General features: G+C 40.5%; 1 protein-coding gene and 1 long non-coding RNA gene across 4 annotated transcripts in view; one reads left to right on the plus strand and one right to left on the minus strand.

The window, feature by feature from the left end:
• RAPGEF5 (Rap guanine nucleotide exchange factor 5) overlaps window positions 1-8,139 on the minus strand; it is a 225,900-nt gene that overhangs the window by 54,261 nt on the left and 163,500 nt on the right. The gene's annotated exons all lie outside the window — the stretch shown is intronic.
• LOC125930851 (uncharacterized) overlaps window positions 3,262-8,139 on the plus strand; it is a 15,550-nt gene continuing 10,672 nt past the window's right edge. The window contains exons 1-2 of one of the 2 annotated variants that reach the window (XR_007460266.1): window positions 3,262-4,028; window positions 4,894-4,972. This is a non-coding gene — a long non-coding RNA (uncharacterized LOC125930851). Of the gene's footprint in view, window positions 4,029-4,658; window positions 4,973-8,139 lie in introns of those variants that run through there. The other variant, XR_007460265.1, reaches the window with a different exon arrangement.

The following is an 8,139-nucleotide window of genomic DNA, read 5'->3' on the forward strand; positions in this document are numbered from 1 at the left end:
CTCTAATTTTAGTTTTCAATATTGATCACACAAGAAACGCTTATTCACTTAATGCTGTTTCTATATCGAATCTGTCTGAAAAGTCACCTCTTTAATGACAGGAGCTTCCTCCAGACAGAACTTGGGTGGCACTCTTCAAGTAACGAAATCTATTTTACCTTGTAAAATTTGGTTTTGGAATCCCATCATTCTTTCCTAAGGAAAGAGTATACCAAAAATTATGTTCTTAACTGTATTACATTGCACATGCTGCCTTTTACAAATGTCACTAGAAGGAGCATGGACTAATCAACACAGGGCTTGCCTACCTTCTCCACACCAAGGGCCATGTTTGCAGGTCACCGGGGGGGTAAGGGAGGTGACAGGTCCCATGAGCTCCTACTGGTTCAGCCCTCAGCTGCTCTCAGTGTCCAGGCACAATTATAATTATAACCCATTTGTGGCTTGTGCATGCATGTGTCTGCTAAGCCTGCTGGGAGCTTAGAAAACAGTGTGAAAAATACAAAGGGAATCGGAGAGCTGAATTTTTACCTGTATGGCCTTAGGCATTGTACTTAACCTCTCAGGGCCTTAGTTAAGGCAGCTGTAAACTGGGTATCACACCCACACCTAGCAGAACTGCAGCCAGGATGAAACAGAATAATTTATCTAAAGCATCTGGCAGAGAACCGGAATACATCAGGCACTCAGTAAGTCCTCTCTGTTCTTTACTGTCATAAAATAATATTTAGATCCTGTCCCAGTTCTCCAAACGCCACCCATCAACCAAGAAAAACCAAGTATTGAGAACTGACTATATATAAGACATTTGTTAAGAAGGGACTAGAGGGTAAGAGACAGGAAAACATAAGAATGACCCACGGTTTCATGCTCATAATGAGTTAGGGAGTTGAGACATGTATCCCCAGGAAGTAAATTTAAATAAGGTAACATTTCAACTGGGCAGCACAAATCATAAATGTTGCAGGGGATGAAGGAGACTCCAATATCCCAGGGAAGGTTTTACCAAACAGGTAGCATATGGGATGACCTCTGCACGTGTAAGAAGTATGGAGAAAGAGGTGAAATAAACATAAGCATGGAAGTGACTGGGGGTGGATCTGTGGCTGAGTCACAATCTTATGGTCTTTGGGCCTTCTCTAGCCCTTAAAGATGTTTTTTTGTTGTGTGACAGTATTTAAAAATCAGAAGATCTGGCAACACCAGGTCTGCATGTCCTACAGCAACCATGGTTTAGAGCTGAGTTGCCTTCTTCATGCTGGGCGTACCAGTTTATCATGGCTCTGCCCTCACTGGCAAGTCACTTATTCATATTAGCTGTCTGTGGACAGGCAGGTTCCTAAGTTTTGGTCTGGGGTATAGTTGTGAAACAGTAATGGAAGAGATCACATGGCCTAACTGAGAAATAAAGCTAGAAAGTTGGTTGGAGCCAATTCCTGGAGGGTGCTTGAGCCTTCGAATAAGAAGCCTGGGGCTTGTTTTATAGAAAAGGGGAAGTGAATGGAAATTTTCAAGAGGAGAAGTGACAAGAGATAGAGATTACACTTGCTCTATCAGGACAGTCAGGACAGTCACACTGGATAAAGGAAGAATAAGGAGAGGGAAGTTTACTTTAAATGCACTGAGTTTGAGTACTCTAAGGCTACTTTAAACGTTTATTTAATTTGAGGGAGAGAGAAGGTGCACACGTGCATAAGAACCCGAGAGGGGCATAGAGAGGGGGATAGAAGATCCGAAGCTGGCTCAGCACTGACAGCAGTGAGCCTGATGTGGGGCTTGAACTCACAAACCGTGAGATGGTGACCTGAGCTGAAGTCGAACACACAACCAACTGAACCACCCAGGTGCCCCTATGGCTACTTTAAAGTGAAGATACTGGGTAAAAATATCAAAGACCAGAGCTTGCTAAAGAGGTCTGGATGATTATGGGAGCTACGGTAGGAAAAGAGTGGCTGGGATGACATTAAGTGTCATGTCAGATCCACTGCGAGGGAGTTGTAAGCAGGGGTTTGAGGTGAGCTGGGGTGGATGTTCACATTTGGGCAATGCTAAGAGAATTCAGGAAGGAGGAAGAGAAGAAAGACACAAACAGGAGAACAGGGAGACATAAATGTCATAGAAGCCAAAAAGAAAGGACGAGTGGAAGAGAGCACACTGTGAGTGTCAAAAGTTGCTGGAGGGAGGTTCATCAGCCTGAGCATTCAAAGGTCACTGGATTTGGTGTGTAAATGGTCCCGGTCTGGGACACAGGGAGAGATGCCCCTTGGAAAACAGTAGGGGCATGCCCTTTTAGTCCTTTAGACTGAAAGGAACTAGGGATAGTCAGATAATCAGCCCTCATACCCTATCTATCACACTGTTTTCCCCCAAAGACTCTTCTCGCAGTTATAGCTCATTGATTAGTAACAGCAGTTGCTCTCACAAATAAGCCGGGAGGAAAAATTTCTTCATGATCAATCCAAGTATCATTTTATTTAACAATATAGATTAGAACGTGGAAGTACCACGGGTATGGAGCTTTCAATACCAATCTGCCAGCATCTACCAGCAAAAATTAATATCTAGTTGCAAGATGCACTCAGTCTAACATAGTCAACTGTCGGAGGTGCTCTGTCTCCTATGATTAACATCACACAATACATTCTTAAAGATACAATCTAGGTTACTAAGTACTTGTCAACCCAACATTCCAAAATTTCATGAAACAAAGAAAACACTAATTTAAACATTAAATCTTAAATTACAAGTCTGGGGCCTGGTTATGTCAAGCAATAACTCTAATACTGGACTCAACTTAGGACAAGGTATGATTTTTTATCTCCCAAGCACCAAGAAGAATCTCTATTATCGGCTTTCTTCCCAAACTTGAAATATATCACCATTCTGGATGTTAATTTTTCCACTCTGGAAATCAGAGGAGTAAAATTTTATTTATTTTTTTGTTTCTGCTTAACAAAAACTCTAGAGATACGAGAGAGAGAGCAAGAAAGAGAGAGGAGAGAGAGAGAGAGAGAGAGAGAGAGAGAGAGAGAGAGAGCACGCGCAGGGGAGGGGCAGAGAGAGGGAGACACAGAATCTGAAGCAGGCTCCAGGCTCTGAGCTGTCAGCACAAAGCCTAACGCGGGGCTTGAACCCACGAACCATGAGAGCTGACCTGAGCCGAAGTCGGACACTTCACAGACTGAGCACCCAGGCACCCCCAAAAATATGATCTTCAAGAAATTAAACACAATTAAACATAACTAAGCCTCTTTCTAAACAATCTGGCACAAGATCTTATATAAATTGAAAATGTCTGATATAAGAAAATTTACTTTACTCTAAAATTTCCTTTACGGTTTAGTCCATGTTTAAAAATGTTTCTAAGACAAATATTTCAACCAGTGACTGACAGCAGGGACACCTGTGTGCTCTGGGTTCCAGACCAGCCAGTGGAGCTCTTTTCAGTAACATATGGCTGCTTTCTTTCTCACTCCAGTGAAAGGGAGACTGGTGCATTACGGTCACCAAGAAAGGTTTGGTCACAACTGTTGAGTGAACACCTACAGCTTGGGGTTGAGCACTGTGCTCGCTGCTATGAAGAAGGCCCAGTTTTAAGGCCTCAACTTTCACAGGGTTTGGAATTTAATCAGTGACATCATAAAAGGACCACATAAGGCAGCCCACTAGCAGCAGATGAATATCTCATTCATGGGAATGTCTGACCAAACCTCCACCCTCTCTCCCATCATCCCCCACCCCCAACCAGCACACGTTTTAGCCCTAGAGAACCCCAAATTGTCTTTGAACCTCACCTATTCCTTAGTGTGCCCCAGGAAGCCAAGGGTAGCATCATTCGATGGGCAATGAGGAAAAGTAGAGAAGAGAAGATAGCTATTCTGTTTCAACATAATGAAACAGCCACCCTCGACTGACCACATACTGGGGGCTGTACCATGAGCTTTACCCACATGATCTGTGCTCCTCAAATTCTTTCTAGGAGGCAGGTCTTGTACTCTCTTTTGCAGAATGGTGACATCGAGTCTGAGGTAAGTAAGGTGAATAACTACTAAGTTGTTTCAAGTTAGTATCATTAGGGGCCTACGTCCCAAGGCAGGCTGATCCCCAGCACAGGATTTCACTGAACTCTGCTCTTCTGAGGCTGTGAATCCAAATGGTCCATACTGGGGGTAAGGGAAATGGATGCACATGAACATCCACTGGACAGATGGACAGATATAGGAACTTGGCCTTTTTATTGGCCTTGAATTGCCAAAAATGCCCCTATAAAGTCATTTTCCATCTATGTGCCAGTATGCTGGAGTTCCTTTATGCCTACCCGAAATTTATTTTGTTTTTATTTTCTAGTGAACACCTGACAAACAGCAAATAGCTATACGGGATCAGCCAATTTCCTTTTCTAAAGGCAGAACTGACAATCACACGGGAGAATTAAGATAGTCCACAAACTCCTAATGCTCTTAAGATGTTTTAATGGCCATTTACACATAATTCTATTTTAGAAGGTTGAAATGTAAAGGCAGAAACTGAAACAATGTTTTAAAATGGTCAAACCATAGGGGCGCCTGGGTGGCTCAGTCGGTTAAATGCTGACTTAGGCTCAGGTCATGATCTCACGGTTTGTGGGTTCAAGCCCTCCGTCAGGCTCTGTGCTGACAGCTCAGAGCCTGGAGCCTGCTTGGGATTCTGTGTCTCCCTCCCTCCTGCCCTTCCCCCATTCACACTCTGTCTCTCTCTCTTTCTCTCAAAAATAAAATAAACATTAAAAAAAATTTTTTTAAAGGTCAAACCATAAAACTCTTCCTTTCTTTCTAGATGAACTTTTCCATATTAAACACTACAAATACTGAGAATCATTAGTTATATTTTATTTTGTCCTTTCTTTCTTAAAAGAAAAGAACTGACTTCCACATCAAAGTCTTGGCTGTTCCTCACCTCCGTGACCACCTCTGCCTATCCCTCCAACATCTGGGTAAATAAGCCATTAAACATGTACTAACTGCCACTGGTTAAGATATTTTTGTCTTTCAGCTAAAGGCACTCATATAAATTCCTTTGTCTAAAATGGTTCTAATAAGTTAGTTTTGTTTAGAAGTAAATATACTACTCACACATCTAAGAACACCCTTAGGCCTTTCTCACAGCATTGGAATCACAAGATTCATGGTGATTTGACCCACATCGAGCAGTTATGTTACAGGCACATAAGAGTTCTGAAATATCACCAAGAATATAGTAATACATACTATAAGCTATCTTTAGGAGAAGAAATTTAATGTGTACTATTGTTAAACTTCATTGAAACCATAATATGTGAAATATTTTTTAATATATGTTTCATACGTTTTGTGAAAAATATTTCTAACAACTTGTAGGGAGAATTTTGGTGTGAAAGATGTAGAGTTCTCAAACATGAATTCAGTGGCTCAAATCAGATACGAGAAAGGTACTTACTATTAAGTACTCTTTGCACGTTAATAATACATGAGATCACTGTCAATAGTCAGTGTTGAGAAAACTACAAGAGCAAATCCAAACTATTTTATAAGCTTTCAAAAATGATCACACAGTGCTTTAAATCACAATACATTTATATTCCTTTGAAGAGACAGAAATATATAATCATGGGTGCACCTGGGTGGCTCAGACAGTTAAGCATCCGACTCTTGATTTTGGTTCAGGTGCTGATCACACGGTTCTCAGACCAAGTCCCCCATGGAGCTCTGTGCTGACAGCACGGAGCCTGCTTGGGATTCTCTGTTTCTCCCTCTACCCCTACACCCTGCTCATGCATGCACTCTCTTTCTCTCTCTCTCTCAAAATAAATAAACTTTAAGAAAAATATATATATAATCATGGCCTGGGATCTAAAGTATCAAAACAAACATAAGCTTCCATTTATTTATTTATTATTAAAAAAATTTTTTTTAATGTTTATTTATTTTTGAGAGAGAGGCATACACAGAATGCAAGCAGGGGAGGGGCAGAGAGAGAGGGAGACACAGAATCCAAAGCAGGCTCCAGGCTCTGAGCTGTCAGCACAGAGCCCAATGCGGGGCTCGAATCCACGAACTGTGAGATCATGACCCAAGCCAAAGTCGGACGTTCAACCAAATGAGCCACCCAGGCACCCCCATAAGCTACCCCTTATAAAAATTACATACCACTTTTCATTTGTTTAGGAATCAAACTTTGATTTTTCTTGGCCATATTGCTCCCCAGATATTTTAAAACCAAACAACATATTCCCAGCTTCACCTGCAGCTAGATGTGGCTATGACTAAGATAAAAGCAGAAGCCATGCGTGATGGACACGTGTGTTCTTGACCTGCTCCATCCTGCTATCTGGACTGGGATGCTAGCATCCGTCTTGATTTCAGGACATAAAGGCCAGACTCCAGGGACACTGGAGCAAAGAGCTGGAAGGAGTCTCAGTCCTGGCTGATTTCAGAGTGGCCTCACTAGTTCTACCAGCTCTATACTGCACTTATTTTTATTTTCACATGAGAGAGAAGTATCCTTCCACCTTAAGTTACCATCAGTTTTTCTGTTACATACAGCCTTCCTAATAACAGATAAAAAATTAACAAATCATATATACACAAAGAACATTTTCAGGAACTCAAACACATGATAAGCAGTGCTTCTCACGTTTCTCTATTATCAAAGCAGGAAAAGCACATTTAAGGAGAGATAAGTATTGTGAATTTATCCTGACCTCACTACTGTGGATTTCTAGAATATGCTGATGAAGAACACATTTGCCTTGCATGTTTTTCCCCCCAAAAGAACAAACACACTCCCTAGGAGACTATAATAGAGCAAATCGTCATAACAATTCTGAGATGTGTGCTAGCATTATGCCAGTCAGCACCGGCAGAACTTGAGCTAACTAAAGTATTTTTACGGAAGTCAACACAGTGGTAAACAAAATGGCTTGCAATGCCTTTAAATTCAGATCAAATTGCAACAAGACACAAGAGGGTGTATTTTCTATGTCCAACTCTGGAGAAGAGATCCAAAATTAGCGCGAAAAAATCTTCATCATGTTTCTTATTTTTTCTTGACAAAACACGTTACACTATATTGACGGTATCTATATCAATATCAAGCAAGACAAGAAAATTTAGGGGCAAAAATTTAACTCGCTTTAAGTACTAAGCAAATCTCTCTTTATAACAAGTATATTTAAGGCACATTGAAAGGCACGTAATTACTGAAGGAATAGACCAGGTGCTTTAATATTAGAACTGCTACCTATCATGAGTCCTGATACATGTAGCCCTTGCACCAAAAACGACATTCACTTAAGGCTGAGAACTTAAGTAGAGATACCCAGCCAAGTATGCAATAGGCAATTTTAACTTATACTTTTCATCTTCATTCTAAGTGAAACTCATTTACAGGATTAAAGGATTTAAAAGATTCATAAAGTATCCTGTATGAAGACAACAGACAAGAACAGTTAAGTCTGAAGCAGAAAAAGATACAGAATTGCTCTAAAAATAATTTTCTATCACTATTCAGATTACAATAAGATATTTTGGGGATTACAAGATATTTTAGTTTTCTATATTTTCTGTTCACTCATATTTAACCATTCCCTCTAATTTCATATTTATTGAAAGATTTGGGGGAAGGCCTTCCAGCCAAGAAGCAGCGTTATGTGTAAGGCAAAAAGCTGCAAACAGAATGAAAAGAATGGTTTCAATTGTAGAGCAAGAAAGCCCCAAGGGCAGAAAATGAGGATAATGGGAAATGGGAGGGGAAAGTTATAATGAGAAAGACTGCAAAGAGAAATGAGAAAAAGCTCAATTATAGGTATGTTAAAGGCAAAAATTCTCCTGCTCAAAGAATATCCCTTTCAGACATGTGGTTGTCAATTACAGCAATTCTGTGGCACTGCACCCTTTCAATGAAGCAATAATTCGATTGAAACATGCTGTGAGATTAACATGCGGTGATTATAATCAACAAATTGCCATTCACTAACATTTCTCCCTCACACTTAGGAGACTACCTCAAGTACACACTCTTCTACAGAAAAATCACTTACAATTTTTTTTTTTCTGATAGAATGCTAGTTTTACTTGAGGAAGATGGCATAGCATTTTATGATTAGTTTTTTAATGTTTATTT

This window comes from Panthera uncia, chromosome A2 (assembly GCF_023721935.1).
Source record: "Panthera uncia isolate 11264 chromosome A2, Puncia_PCG_1.0, whole genome shotgun sequence".
Classification (NCBI taxonomy): Eukaryota; Metazoa; Chordata; class Mammalia; order Carnivora; family Felidae; genus Panthera; species Panthera uncia.